The sequence below is a fragment of the Lepidochelys olivacea genome, assembly GCF_965140295.1.
Source record: "Lepidochelys olivacea isolate rLepOli2 genome assembly, chromosome: 14".
Taxonomy (NCBI): Eukaryota; Metazoa; Chordata; order Testudines; family Cheloniidae; genus Lepidochelys; species Lepidochelys olivacea.
Genome location: NC_140424.1, coordinates 27964331 through 27980108, shown reverse-complemented (window position 1 = coordinate 27980108; position 15778 = coordinate 27964331). Strand labels below are relative to the sequence as shown.

The window sequence follows — 15778 nt, the reverse complement described above, 5'->3', positions numbered from 1 at the left end:
TGCTGTGCAGCTTCGGCTCAGCGCCCAAGTAGCCTGCTCACAGCACAATGACCTCACCCAGCAGCTTCCAGCAACACACCAACTGCCCCTCCAGTCCCGAGTCACCCCAAAACCATCTCCCTGGTAGTATCCAGTCCCTCTCACTGGACCCTCCCAGAAGTTATCCAGTTAGCTGCCTCCAAAGGGAAAGAATACACACCAGCCTGCTAGATTAGCTGAGGATTTTACCCTTTAGTTTAACATACAACACTGAGATAGTTTTGTAAAAGGTAAAACAAGTTTATTACCAATAGAACCTGGATTTAAGAGATACCAAGTAGAAAGAATAGGGATAGAAGTGGTTACAAACAAGTAAAAATAAGGCTTCTAAGGCTAAAATCTAACTTACACTTTAGATTTTGATTCAAAGTAGTTTGCTCACCACAGTCATTCTTCCAGCATGACTGGCCAGTCTTTAGCCAGGATCCAACATGGAGCCTAAAACACTTCATTTCTTGGTCTTCTCAGGGGAACGATGACAAATGGCTTTCCCCCTCTACTTATATCTTCCAAAGTCCATTGACCCTATTCAAGAAGCAGGAAAGCATCCTTGGGGAGGTGGGTGCAGGGGTGCAGTCTCCATCCCCCACCAACATTGTTAAGTGGTTGTCTTCCCCCACTTACTGCCTGATGGCTTTGTCTAACCTTGCTCATAAATGTGCTTTTCATGGTCTTTGGTCAGACCTTACGGAATTTACATTGGAGCCACACTCAAGCCTGTGAAGCATTCCTTTGCCTAGGACAGGCTGTGCTTAGGTACTGCATGCCAAACACATTTGAGGAACATATTTCCAGCACACATCTACAATTCTTTATACACTTCCGGTACATACATCATGCGCTAATATTAATGGCCAGTATATTACCAGTTTGCATGTGACACCTTCAATGGCACGTTATAGATACAGATGACAACAGAGAGTTGGGGCAATGTGCTAGGCCTGATGAGCATTATAGGGTATCCTCTGCAAGTGAGCATTGAGGGGCTCCCTAGGACACAGAAATGTTATCCTGATTGTATAAGTAAAGGTACTTAACATGCTCGGGTTGAACCTAAATTTAACCTCACTCACTAAGCAGGGGGTAAGGGTGCTGTGTTCTGAGGTTCCACTATTTAGCCCAGTTCTTAATGATTGGAGTGCTTAATGATTGCACCAGGTAGCAAAACAGTGGGGTTGGGGACAGGTGTTCCTACCTGGGGGTGTAGGCTCTTTAAATAGAGTCATAGACACCATTTGAACCTCCCCCTCTGTTTGAAGACAAAGCTGATCATACTCATTTAAGAGTCTTTGTTTCTGCTCAGTGATGACTAGAGCTGAAGTCACTGGTGACTGGGTCTGGAGGCTAAGTCTTTGACTTGGTATGAGGACAGTGTTGGAGTGAAAGACAATGCAGAGGTTTCAGTTGCAGAGAGGTTCCCCCCTCCGTGGTGAAGTCACTAAGAACAGGGCTAGGTGATGGAACCCCAGAAAACGTTATCACAGAGGCAGCAAGCAGTGCCAGCAGTGGCAAAGGTGGCAGCAGGGACAGTGGGCAGTGGCAACTACAGAGGGATTGCTAGACCTTCCCTTTGAGATGTGGGAGGTGAACCCACATGAACACACCCCTGAATGCTGGGACTTCACTGACTACGGACAACCAACTCTGAGCAGAGCGCAGTGGAGGGGAAAGGAATAGTATGATAAAGGGTCATTTGTCCCTCAGACTTTTGTACTACAAGGGGGGGAAACTGAGGCAAAGGAAACTGAGGGAAGGGGGGGAAACTGAGGCAAAGGGGGAAACTGAGGCAACACATGGTGAGGTGTTGACTTGTGGTTTGCATACTTTTGCATCATTCTTGTGCTGTTTTTCCAAATTAATGCTGAGTTCCCCCTTCCTTTTAATACAAGTTTTCTTGTGTTGTACACAGATTCAGTGCTTATAAGTGGAGAACTTTCACTTCTTAGAGGTGCCTAGGGTGGTGGTAAGTTTTCCCAGATTGAGTGAGGCTCGAGCCAGTTCTGTTTTGTAATGTTAACAGGAACTTCTGAATATTGAACCTGGGCTTTGTTGTTCCTGATACCACCTGGCAGAAGAGTTGCCTCTAGAAGACCCAATTTTATAAGCATGCAGAATGCAGCTAGCTAAACTCTAACCTGAGCCAAGGTTCCAGTCGCCATCTAGGCTGATTTCCTAGATGCTGGAGACTAGCTGTATACTTACTCGACTCCTTCGTTTTGCTTCAGCCAGCAAGCCCCCTTCACATTTTCCTGCTGCATTCCTAGCATTTGATGGTGCTATATTAGGGTATAAATAGAAGCAATCAGATGCTCCATCACATGACCTAAAATGACAGGTTTCAGAGTAACAGCCGTGTTAGTATATCTTCGCAAAAAGAAAAGGAGTACTTGTGGCACCTTAGAGACTAACCAATTTATTTGAGCATGAGCTTTCGTGAGCTACAGCTCACTTCATCGGATGCATACCGTGGAAACTGCAGAAGACATTGTATACACACAGAGACCATGAAACAATACCTCCTCCCACCCCACTGTCCTGCTGGTAATAGCTTATCTAAAGTGACCATCAAGGTGGGCCATTTCCAGCACAAATCCAGGTTCTCTCACCCCCCTCCAAAAACCACACACACAAACTCACTCTCCTGCTGGTAATAGCTTATCCAAAGTGACCACTCTCCCTACAATGTATTGTTTCATGGTCTCTGTGTATATATAATGTTTTCTGCAGTTTCCACGGTATGCATCTGATGAAGTGAGCTGTAGCTCATGAAAGCTCATGCTCAAATAAATTGGTTAGTCTCTAAGGTGCCACAAGTACTCCTTTCCTTTTTGCGATGACCTAAAATGGAGTTCAACAGCTATCAGAAAGTACAGTTGGTGCCACTTAGTTTTGAAACAAAAACAAGCCTCTCCCCTACTTTAAAAGTTCTCAGGTCTCTGCTGTTGGAAAGGGAAAATAGTGCTGTACCCTGTATGCTGCAGTTGGCTTCTTCTTTATCTTTGCTCTTGAGGCTTTATATACAGTTGCAGCAATTTTTAAAAATAGAGTCAGAATACCTCTTGATATTAACCTATTAATAGATCTACCCCTTGCGTTCTCATTCTCCAGATATTTTATTTGGGTTGCAGTTCATTGATATTTATTTTCAAGAATTAGTCCTTGAGAGCCTCTTCATATCCCTCGTGCCCATAACCTGCTCCACACAGCACAGTGAGAAAAGGCTGCCCAGCCCAGCTGTGCCCTAGGGGCTAAGCACAGAACAAATGTAGGAGCTTGTGTCATCCATAGCTTCTGAACAACATGTGGGGGTCATCAGCTTACAAAGACACTCTAGACCGGTAGCATAGACAGGCCCCAAATGTATCGAAGTGTCCCGCCTTGAAAAACAGAAGACAAATAAACATAACCTTGAGTAGCTTTATTTTATAGTTGTGGAAACTGAGGCACACAGAAGCAAGGAGATTTGCTCATGGTCAAAAAGTCAGGAATAGAAAATGGCCAATCTGCTGATAGTCAGTCCTGGGCCCTAGCCGTGTTTGTCCTGGCCTCTCTACTTCAGCTCCAGTAACAACCCGAGTGGAGGTTTTCTTCCTCTCCGTGTCCTTTAACTTCACGTCACTGGAGAAGAAAGATTGTTTCTGACCAGCTGGCTCTAATGCTTAAAAACCTTCATTTTTTTCTTTCGCTAGGAGGATAACGCTGGACGTTTTCTCTCATCCACTTTCCTTTGGAATAATTTCAATCCAGTCCAAAGGATTTCCTTTTCCAGTGTGTCTTCAGCACCTTTCCTAGCAAACAGTTCCTGTTTGAGCACAGGTTTCCAGTTTCAGGCTGTCCCAGGGGGAGATGGCCATGAAAGGGGTAGTAGCTCAACTGAACCTATCCCCAGGTGAAGGGAATAAGTGCAGGGGTCACATGGGAAGGAGCAGCATGTAACTAGGATCCAGGCCTGTTGGGCGATATAAGAACAGCCTGTGCTCAGCCAGGAGAGAGACCCGCAATGGGAGCAGGCCTGGGAGAGGCTTGGATAGTCCTTTCAAGTCAGTTTTGGTACACAGCAGGGGATGGAAGAGCCAAGCTGCTAGGGTTGGGAGCTGGGCCTCCTGGCAGTGCCCAGGAACGAAAGCACAGCACCTGCCAGGAAGGGAGTCCCCACAGGGGGACACCGTAATCTCCCAGGGAGGGAAAAGGCTCTCACTGCCATTTCTTAACCTCATGGGGTGTTCTCCTGCTCTGCCAACCCCACCCCTATTTCAGCATCTCCAGGTGCCTGAGGAAGCAGGCACCACAGGCCATCCTGCAGCTGGGACAGAAATGTAGGTTGATGACCTACCTGCCCGTGGTGACCATGGTGCAGGACAGCCCTCAGGACATGCGAGTGCAGCTCCAGATCTGCAGAATGCACCTTCCCTTTGCTGGCACGAGACCTTGCAGGTTGCGGGAGGTGAGACAGGCACTAACTTTTGGTAACCCTCAGTGGGATCAGAGGGTAATGGTTTGTAGAAAGTGGTGTTGGAGAGCTTTACAAAAACTAGGCAAGCCATTTACAACACACACTTTGTTTCTCTACAAAAGAAAAAGGACACTAAACTATCTAAACTACTACATACCACAAGGGGCCACAGCAGTGGTTCCCTTAACCCACCCAGCAATATTGTTAATGTATCCAACTATACTCTTAGCCCAGCAGAAGAATCTGTCCTATCTCGGGGCCTCCCCTTCTGCCCCTCCACCCCCACGAATATGATACCGTTCTGTGGTGACCTAGAATCCTATTTTCGACGTCTCCGACTCAAGGAATATTTCTCACACCTCTGAACAACATACTAACCCACAGAGAGCTTCCTACCAAGACGAAAAAAAGAAGGATTCTGGGTGGACTCCTCCTGAAGGTTGAAACAACAGACTGGACTTCTACAGAGAGTGCTTCCGCCGACGTGCACAGGCCGAAATTGTGGAAAAGCAACATCACTTGCCCCATAACCTCAGCCGTGCAGAACACAGCGCCATCCACAGCCTCAGAAACAGCTCAGACATCATAATCAAAAAGGCTGACAAAGGAGGTGCTGTCGTCATCATGAATAGGTCAGAATATAAACAAGAGGCTGCTAGGCAGGTCTCCAACACCACTGTCTACAAGCCATTACCCTCTGATCCCACTGCGGGTTACCAAAAGAAACTACACCATCTGCTCAAGAAACTCCCTGAAAAAGCACAAGAACAAATCCGCACAGACACACCCCTAGAACCCCGACCTGGGATATTCTATCTGCTACCCAAGATCCATAAACCTGGAAATCCTGGACACCCCATCATCTCAGGCATTGGCACCCTGACAGCAGGATTGTCTGGCTATGTAGACTCTCTCCTCAGGCCCTATGCTACCAGCACTCCCAGCTATCTTCCAGACACCACTGACTTCCTGAGGAAACTACAATCCATCGGTGATCTTCCTGAAAACACCATCCTGGCCACTATGGATGTAGAAGCCCTCTACACCAACATTCCACACAAAGATGGACTACAAGCCGTCAAGAACAGTATCCCCGATAATGTCCCGGCAAACCTGGTGGCTGAACTTTGTGACTTTGTCCTCACCCATAACTCTTTCACATTTGGAGACAATGTGTACCTTCAAGTCGGCCGGATTGCTATGGGTACCCGCATGGCCCCACAGTATGCCCGCATTTTTATGGCTGACTTAGAATAACGCTTCCTCAGCTCTCGTCCCCTAATGCCCCTACTCTACTTGGGCTACATTGATGACACCCTCATCATCTGGACCCATGGAAAAGAAGCCCTTGAGGAATTCCACCATGATTTCAACAATTTGCGTCCCACCATCATCCTCAGCCTAGGCCAGTCCACACAAGAGATCCACTTCCTGGACACTACGGTGCTAATAAGCGATGGTCACATAAACACCACCCTATACTGGAAACCTATTGACCGCTATACTTACCTACATGCCTCCAGCTTCCAACCAGGACACACCACACGATTCATTGTCTACAGCCAAACTCTACCATACAACCGCATTTGCTCCAACCCCTCAGGCAGAGACAAATATCTACAAGATCTCTATCAAGCATTCTTACAACTACAATACACACCTGTTGAAGTGAAGAAACAGATTGACAGAGCCAGAAGAGTACCCAGAAGTTAACTACTACAGGACAGGCCCAACAAAGAAAATAACAGAATGCCACTAGCCATCACCTTCAGCCCCCAACTAAAACCTCTCCAATGCATCATCAAGGATCTACAACCTATCCTGAAGGACGCCCCATCACTCTCACAAGTCTTTGGAGACAGGCCAGTCCTTGTGTACAGACAGCCCCCCAACCTGAAGCAAATACTCACCAGCAACCACACACCACACAACAGAACCACTAACCCAGGATCCTATCCTTGCAACAAAGCCCGTTGCCAACTGTGTCCACATATCCATTCAGGGGACACCATCATAGGGCCTAATCACATCAGCCACACTATCAGAGGCTCGTTCACCTGCACATCTACCAATGTGATATATGCCATCATGTGCCAGCAAGGCCCCTCTGCCATGTACATTGGCCAAACTGGACAGTCTCTACATAAAAGAATAAATGGACACAAATCAGACGTCAAGTATTATAACATTCAAAAACCAGTCGGAGAACACTTCAATCTCTCTGGTCACTCAAACTCAGACCTAAAAGGGGCAATTCTTCAACAACAAAAAACTTCAAAAACAGACTCCAAGGAGAGACTGCTGAATTGGAATTAATTTGCAAACTGGATACAATTAATTTAGGCTTGAATAAAGACTGGGAGTGGATGTGTCATTACACAAAGTAAAACTAGTTCCCCTTGTTTATTTCCCCCCCTACTGTTCTTGTCAACTGCTGGAAATGGCCCACCTTGATTATCACTACAAAAGGTTTTCTTCACCCTCCGCCCCCTCCCCTGCCCACCCCTGCTCTCCTGCTGGTAATAGCTCACCTTTCCTGATCACTCTTTTTACAGTCCGTATGGTAACACCAATTTTTTCACATTCTTTATGTATATAAAATCTCCACACTGTATTTTCCATTGCATGCATCCGATGAAGTGAGCTGTAGCTCATGGAAGCTTACGCTCAAATGTCTTTGTTAGTCTCTAAGGTGCCACAAGTCCTCCTTTTCTTTTTGTGGATACAGACTAACATGCCTGCTACTCTGAAACAGTGTTAGTCTTGCAGATGCAAACTAACACGGCTGCTACTCTGCCATGCCTCCACCCACTTTAACCCAAAACAAACTCAGGTTTTGGGTCAAAGGGGGTAGAGGCATGGAAGAGAGTATATAGTGAACAAAAGATTGATTTTAAAAGTGTCAGAACAATATTGTGAAAACAGGAAATTCCTAGTCTTGACAATCTTTCACGAAAAACCCTTGCATTCCAAAAATAGTCACTTTTCTACAGACAATCCTTCCTTTGGAAAAGATTTTCAACCGTGTCTAGAAATCGCTCCCAGGTCAGTGTCTCTCTGAGCGTGGGGTGCACTCATTTGCCCTCCCCTTCCCCGGGGATGTGTATGAATCATAGAATCATAGAATATCAGGGTTGGAAGGGACCCCAGAAGGTCATCTAGTCCAACCCCCTGCTCAAAGCAGGACCAATTCCCAGTTAAATCATCCCAGCCAGGGCTTTGTCAAGCCTGACCTTAAAAACCTCTAAGGAAGGAGATTCTACCACCTCCCTAGGTAACTCATTCCAGTGTTTCACCACCCTCTTAGTGAAAAAGTTTTTCCTAATATCCAATCTAAACCTCCCCCACTGCAACTTGAGACCATTACTCCTCGTTCTGTCATCTGCCACCATTGAGAACAGTCTAGAGCCATCCTCTTTGGAACCCCCTTTCAGGTAGTTGAAAGCAGCTATCAAATCCCCCCTCATTCTTCTCTTCTGCAGGCTAAACAATCCTAGCTCCCTCAGCCTCTCCTCATAAGTCATGAAGCACTCGTTAGAGGGGTACAGAGGAGGTATAAATAAAGATGATTAGGTCTTGACGAATACACATGTGGAGGGTGTGCGGGGAGAGAGACATGACTGATTGTATTGTCCTGAAGCAGTGCACAGCTTCCAAAGATTTGGTGAATGCTTCTCTGGGGGTCTGATTCTGCAAACCAACTTCCAGGAGTATCAGATGTGCATGTGACAAGTCCCTGCTCCCTCCTCATGTCCAGGCCACTTGGCCAGTGGCTTGGCATGAGTAACTCTGATGCTGGACTGCCATTTTCCTACCCCTGCCTCTATGTGCATTGTGAGCAGCTGCACTGCTGCACATCCAAGTGGCTAAAGAACCATCAACAGGCTTCACTCTTCTTCACTCTCTGGTCACGCAATTACAGACATGAAAGTTGCGATATTACAACAGAAAAACTTCAGAAACAGACTCCAACCAGAGACTGCTGAATTGGAATTCATTTGCAAATTGGATACAATTAACTTAGGCCTGGGAGTGGTTGAGTCATTATGCAAGGTAACCTATTTCCCCTTGTTTATTCCTTCCCCCTCCCCCCCACTGTTCCTCAGACATTCTTGTTAAACCCTGGATTTGTGCTGGAAATGGCCCACCTTGATTATCATACACATTGTAAGGAGAGTGATCACTTTAGGTAAGCTATTACCAGCAGGAGAGTGGGGTGGGGGGAGAGAAAATCTTTTGAAGTGATAAACACCCATCTTTTCATGGTCTGTGTGTATAAAAACATCCTCACTGTATTTTCCACTTTATGCATCTGATGAAGAGAGCTGTAGCTCACGAAAGCTTATGCTCAAATAAATTGGTTAGTCTCTAAGGTGCCACAAGTCCTCCTTTTCTTTTTTCGAATACAGACGAACACGGCTGCTACTCTGAAACCTGACTACACGGAGTGCTGTCGTTTGCACAAAGATAAAATGGAGAAATGTTGTGTGTATTTAACCTCTTTCAAACAGCGGGCTCTTAAATGTTGCAAATAATTTCTAGCTCAACCAGAAGTTAGGGGCTTGAGGTAGGAGTCTCCCAGGCATTGTCTTCACTGCAAAAGTGTGTTTACATGGAGATAGCTAACTTGATGTAAAATCTGAGTGGAGACATAGAATAGAAACATAGAATATCAGGATTGGAAGGGACCTCAAGTGGTCATCTAGTCCAACCCCCTGCTCAAAGCAGGACCAATCCCCCATTAAATCATCCCAGCCAGGGCTTTGTCAAGCCTGACCTTAAAAACTTCTAAGGAAGGTGATTTTACCACCTCCCTAGGTAACACATTCCAGTGTTTCACCACTCTCCTAGTGAAAAAGTTTTTCCTAATATCCAACCTAAACCTCCCCCACTGCAACTTGAGACCATTACTCCTTGTCCTGTCCTCTTCTACCACTGAGAATAGTCTAGAACCATCCTCTCTGGAACCACCTCTCAGGTAGTTGAAAGCAGGTAATATCAAATCCCCCCTCATTCTTCTCTTCTGCAGACTAAACAATCCCAGTTCCCTCAGCCTCTCCTCATAAGTCATGTGTTCCAGACCCCTAATCATTTTTGTTGCCCTTCGCTGGACTCTCTCCAATTTATCCACATCCTTCTTGTAGTGTGGGGCCCAAAACTGGACACAGTAGTCCAGATGAGGCCTCACCAATGTCGAATAGAGGGGAACGAACACGTCCCTCGATCTGCTCGCTATGCCCCTACTTATACATCCCAAAATGCCATTGGCCTTCTTGGCAACAAGGGCACACTGCTGACTCATATCCAGCTTCTCGTCCACTGTCACCCCTAGGTCCTTTTCCGCAGAACTGCTGCCTAGCCATTCGGTCCCTAGTCTGTAGCTGTGCATTGGGTTCTTCCGTCCTAAGTGCAGGACCCTGCACTTATCCTTATTGAACCTCATCAGATTTCTTTTGGACCAATCCTCCAATTTGTCTAGGTCCCTCTGTATCCTATCCCTGCCCTCCAGCGTATCTGCCACTCCTCCCAGTTTAGAATCATCCGCAAATTTGCTGAGGGTGCAAGCCACATCATCCTCCAGATCATTTATGAAGATATTGAACAAAACCGGCCCCCGGACCGACCCCCGGGGCACTCCATTTGACACCTGCTGCCAACTAGATATGGAGCCATTGATCACTACCCGTTGAGCCCGACAATCTAACCAACTTTCTACCCACCTTAGAGTGCATTCATCCAGCCCATACTTCTTTAACTTGCTGACAAGAATACTGTGGGAGACCATGTCAAAAGCTTTGCTAAAGTCAAGCAACAATACATCCACTGCTTTCCCTTCATCCACAGAACCAGTAATCTCATCATAGAAGGCGATTAGATTAGTCAGGCATGACCTTCCCTTGGTGAATCCATGTTGGCTGTTCCTGATCACTTGCCTCTCATGTAAGTGCTTCAGGATAAGTGCTTCAGACAAGGCACAGGTGGCTTTAACCTCTGTGTCACTTGTCCAGGTAAATACCAGGCTGAGCGTATAGCATTCCTGGACTAGCTACATCAAGGTAAAAGACACCTCTCCCTCACCTCTACTAGTACTTTACATTGAGTTCGCCAGCTGAGTGTAAACACATACGTTTTGAGCTGGGAGGTTGATTTTTTTTGTTTGTTTTGCTGCTTTTTGGTGGTGGTGGTGCGGGGGGGAGGGCACTGAAGCCATAATAGTGACATTCTCTAGCCTGTGTTATTTGTATTACTGTAGCACATAGGAGCCCCAGTCATGGGTCAGGACCCGATTGTGCTAGGTGCTGTACAAAATAGTACAAAAGACAGTCCCTGCCCCAAAGAGTTGACAATCTAAGTATAAGACAAGAGACAGATGGAGACAGACAGACAGGGGAGTACAAGGAAATAATGAGAGTGTATCGGTCGGTATGATAGGCAGTGGTCCCTTTGATTTGGGAATTGGAGATGGATAATGAGATAGGTTTGAAAATGTTTAAGGGGCTCTCCTTCCGAGCATGAAGGGCATGTGGCAGAAAGCATGAAGGTGGTTGTCTGAAAATTTAACAAGTGGGTGTTGCTGGCAGCATGGACCGATTGGAGGTGGGAGTCAACAGTACAGTGAATGAGAGATGGTACAGTTAGGAGAAGACATTGGTACAGTGAATGAGAGATGTCCGGTTAGGAGAAGACAGTATGTGAAGGGCCTTGAAAGAGAAGACAAGCTGCTTCTGTTTGATGCAATAGAGAAGGGGGAGCCAGTGGAGGGATGCAAAGAGGGGTGACATGGTGAAAGCAGTGGGCTAGGAGAATGATCTTTGCAGCTTGCAGCAATATTCTGAATGGATATGAGCTGGGGAAGAGGGAAAAGAGAAGCATGTGGTGGTAACTGAGATGTGATGTGATCAGAGCCTCAATGGGAATTTTAGCTGTGTGGATGGAGAGGAAAGGCTGTATCTTAGAGATGTTATGCAGGAAAACACCACAAGACTTAAGCACAGCCCTGGATGTGAGGACTTAGAGCAGAGGTGGGCAAAATACGGCCCACGGGCCACATCCAGCCTGCGGGACTGTCCTGCCCGGCCCCTGAGCTCCCAGCAGGGGAGGCTAGCCCCAGGTGCCTCCCCGCTGTCCCCTCGCCCCTGCGGCCTCACCTCACTGTGCGGCTGGTGCTCTGGCCTGCTGCTCCTACCGGGCAGCGTGGCTGCGAGCTCCTGCTGCTCTGAGCAGCGTGGTAAGTGGGTGAGGGGGTTGGATAAGGAGCAGTCAGGGGACAGGGGGCAGTTGGATGGGGTGGAGGTTCTGGGGGGGCGGTCAGGGGATGGGGAACAGGGGGGGTTGGATAGGTGTGGGAATCCTGGGGGGGGCGGCTGTCAGGGAGCAGGGGTGTGGACAGGGGTTGGGGCACTCAGGGACAGAGGTTGGTTAGGGGATGGGGTCCCAGAGGGGGTGGTTAGGGATGGGGGTCAGTCAGGGGGCGGGAAGTTGGAGGAGGTGGATAGGGGGTGGGGGCCAGGCTACTTGGGGAGTCACAGACTTCCCTACCCGGCCTTCCATGCTGTTTTGCAACCCCGATGTGGCCCTAGGGCCCAAAAGTTTGCCCACCCCTGACCTAGAGAGAGGTGTGAGTGGAATATGACAGGTTATGGGCCTGAGTGACAGGCAGGATGCTGGCCTTGTCCACAGCAATGGAGAAAGGAGGTAATAGAGAGGGCTTGGACAGGAGGGGAGAGACAGAGAGCTCTGCTCTAGCCATGTTGGGCTTGAGCTGACAGCTAGGTAGGCACAAGGAGATGTCCCAGAGACAGGCTGAGGTGTTCATTTGGCCAGCAGGAGATGGGGCTGGTGCAGAGAGGCAAATGGGTGAGTTGTCAGCATGGAGAGGGGAGTTGAATTTGTGTTTACAGAGGAGACAACCCAGAGACGAGGGGCAGAGGGAGAAGAGAACAGAAGAGGGAGGCTGGCCATAAACCATGTCACATTTACTGGTTTGTTTGTTTATTTTTCTCAAGACCTCGCCCTCCTTGTCACACACTGTTACACCGAAACAAACCAGTAAGGACCCTCCCCGCCCCATGTGTTTATATACTATTTGGTCAGCCCCAGGGGACCAAGGACAGAGCCTATGTAAGGGTCCCGGGGAGCTGGCAGGAGGGGGAAGCAGCGATCAGAGGGGTCGGGGGTGGGGGGAGCAGGGGAGGGCAGAGGGAGGACAAGGTTTCAGGAGGAGGGCGGGCAGGGCGGGCAGGCCAGGGAGGGCGAGGACTGATTCCCGATCGGAGCTTTCCCCGGGGCCGGGCGGGACGCTGCTCGGGCACCCGGCCAGCCCAGGAGAGAGGGGGAAGGTTTGTGGGGAGCAGAGCGGCCGGGAGTCGAGGGGTTAAATGGAGGCGGGGCTAGGGCGGGGATCGGCCGCTGTTACGGTGACCCCCGGGCAGGGACGTTTCCGCTGTTCAGACCCACGTGGGAACGAAGCTGGCGCGGGGGTCACAGGGAAGCCGGTCGCTCTGCGGCTGCGAACTCACCGGGCGGGATCCGCTGCGAGCCCGCCTGGCGGCTGGGATCTCAGCTCGTCCCCGGGCTGCGGCGCCGGGCGCTCTTAACGCGCGTGAGACTCCGGGTCCCAGGGGTCCCTGCCTGGGCCGCAGGTGGGTGGGTGCTGCTGGCTGCTCGGATTGCGGGCCGGTTCCAGCCACCACCGGACTGGGGCGAGGGGGGACCGCGGGCCCGAATGGGGAGGGGGAGGGGCCCGGGCCCTGGCCTGAATGGGTGGCAGGGCTCGGGGTCAGGGACCAAAATGGGAGAGGGAGGGACCGGGGAGGGGGTTGGCTAGGGGCTGGGGACCAAATGGGGAGGGGGAGGGACCGGAGCCCGAATGGGTGGCGGGGCTCGGGCTCGGGGCTGGGGACCGCATCGGGGGCAGGGCTCCGAAGGGGGGGTGGGGCTTGGGTGGTGCCTGGGGACCGTGTGGGGAGGGCAGCACAGTGGCAGGGGCCGGTCCTTGGCCGAAGGGCTGGGACTCTGGGCTAAAGGGGGGTGATTCGGGGGGCAGGCCCCGAGCCGAAGAGCGGGGGGGGGGGTTCGGAAGAGCCCCGCCCCAGAAGGGAAAGGAGGGACTGGGCAGAGGAGCGCTGGACACTGGTTCAAGTCCCGCCCTTCAAGGAGGGGGCTGGGCCAGGGACAAGGCTGTTTCGAGCCCCAGCCCCTCCCCTTCTGATATCCGACTCACACTTACTTCTAGGAGGATTGTGTGTGTGAGGAGGGTCTTCTCCCCCACCCCCCAGCTGGGTGCCTGTCACGGGTGGGAGGGGCCCATAGGACATCAGGTCTCTGAGGCCCTGGGGGCGGAGGGGCCGATAGGAGTTAAGGGGTTTTAATCATCATGGCACCACCTCTGGCAGGGGGTTGGGCTGCTGGGCAGGGAACAAGAAACCACAAATGGCCTCCCCCACCCCTGACCTGTCCTGCTTGGTCTGTCTCGGGTTCAGATCAGCTGGAGAGTCTGGAGCAGGGACGGGGAGCAAGGGCCAGGACCTCTGCCTCGGCTTTGCTGCTGCCAAATCGGACCCACTCAGACCGAGAGGAGCTGACCCCAGCCCAGCACCTGCAGCAGCGTCTGTGGCCTGAGTGTCGCTGAGAGGGACAATGGGGCCAGCAGCTGGGTTGCTGAGAGCGAAGAGCCGCTGTAGGAGTTGTGTGTTAATGGCAATGGACACCTGGAGACTGGAGGGAACCCAGGTAATGGGGCATCTCTGCCTGGGGGCAGGCTGGAGAGAGACACTGAGACTGCCTGGAGTGCTGGAAGGGGGCGTGGCCCTCCCACTTTTTGTCACTGGCCCCTCCCCTCCTCCTCCTCTTCCCCCTGAGGTCCCCACACCCCACCTCTGGTTGGGAGCTGGAGTCCAGGCAGTTGCAGGGAGCCGTGGATGACCCTCCACTTGCCAGCGGTGGGGGGCTGAGAGCAGCCCCAGGTCCATATCCCTCCCCCCAGGCTCCCTGCCCAGAGCAGGGGGAGGGTCTGTAATTCCCCACAGCTGCGTCTTACCATGGCCTGGCTGCTGCTCTGAGGCCCTGCTACCCAGCCAGAGCCAGATCTTGGTAACAGCCCCAGGGTAGCTCTAGGGAGCCATGGACCCTCCATCTGCCCTTGGTGGGGGGGTCTGCCTGACCCTCTGGGCTCCCCTCCCAGAGTGTCTGACGGAAGGAGCAATCGACAGAACGATGCATGTTGCAGGGCAGCTCCAGCCCCGGTGCTGTCAGTGAGACGTGTCCTCCCAGCCCTGCCTGACGGGTCTGTCTGTTTTAGACCCTCCTTGTAACTGCCAGAAAAGTCCAACCCGTAGAGTTGTGGTTGTACTGATAGTTGTATCGTCTCCTTTGATCGCTGCCATCATTGCTCTGGCAGGTGAGTTCCCGGCTTCCGCCCCGCTCCCTTCCCCTCCATCTACGAGCTCCGTGCATCCCATTCCCCCATGACCTACCACACTCACTCCCTCCTCCCGGCCTGTCTGGCTTCTGCCCCTGGGACAGAGGATTCCTGGGGGATCTTCCTCACCGACCCTCCTCCTGCTCCCTCCCAGACCCCTGCACCTGGGCACTCTCTGTGTCGGGACGATCTGAATGATATTAGCCCCCCCAGCCCATCTCTGAGCACTTTGGACCCAAGTCGCCTTTGCCATGCACCATGAAACAGTCCCTGTCCAGGGTGTCCAGTGGGACAGGGTGCAGCGCATCCCTGAGCCCTTTGCCTTCCCTGTGTTGCTCTGAGGTTACCAGCCTGGCCTTCCTGGATCTTCAGGTTACGCCTGTGGCCGGGCGGCAGGTGCTGCAGTGTTATTGAAATGAGCCGTAGAAGTCAGTCGAGACCCCTCCACCAGCGCAGTGTGGAAACCCCCCAATCGCTGAGCTTGGCCATGAAGGGTCCCTTAGCACCATTCACACCCCCGGGCTGCCCAGACAGCGTGTGCTCGTGCAGAGGGCGTCTGTTTGCGGTGAACATGAACCCTGCTGTATCCCCCCCGTCATCTGGGGCAGGGCGTGCTGGAGGCTGTCGGGGATGGGATTTCTCTCCTGCCCTGGGATCTGATCACTGGGCCCCAGGAGGGTTTAGCAGCTGGCAGAGGGGATTGAATCCAGGTCTGTCTGCATTAGGAATCCTCTGTGCCGATGTCATGACATCCGTGCAGTTGAATTGGTGCAAACCGCTAAAGGAGACGCACTGCACTGGTGCACAAAGGAGCTTGCCTTGGTGCAGTTCGCTGCAGGAAGTTACCAGAGCGGGCCGCACTGCTC

The 15778-nt window shown here is 51.0% G+C and overlaps 1 protein-coding gene and 1 pseudogene across 2 annotated transcripts in view; one reads left to right on the top strand and one right to left on the bottom strand.

The window, feature by feature from the left end:
- LOC311531266 (C-type lectin domain family 2 member D-like) overlaps window positions 1-15778 on the bottom strand; it is a gene marked incomplete at both ends in the record, with an annotated part of 432379 nt that overhangs the window by 265777 nt on the left and 150824 nt on the right.
- LOC311531264 (C-type lectin domain family 2 member D-like) overlaps window positions 14132-15778 on the top strand; it is a 188589-nt pseudogene continuing 186942 nt past the window's right edge. The window contains exons 1-2 of the transcript in view: window positions 14132-14224; window positions 14793-14891. The product of the transcript in view is annotated as a C-type lectin domain family 2 member D-like (transcript). The remainder of the gene's footprint in view (window positions 14225-14792; window positions 14892-15778) is intronic.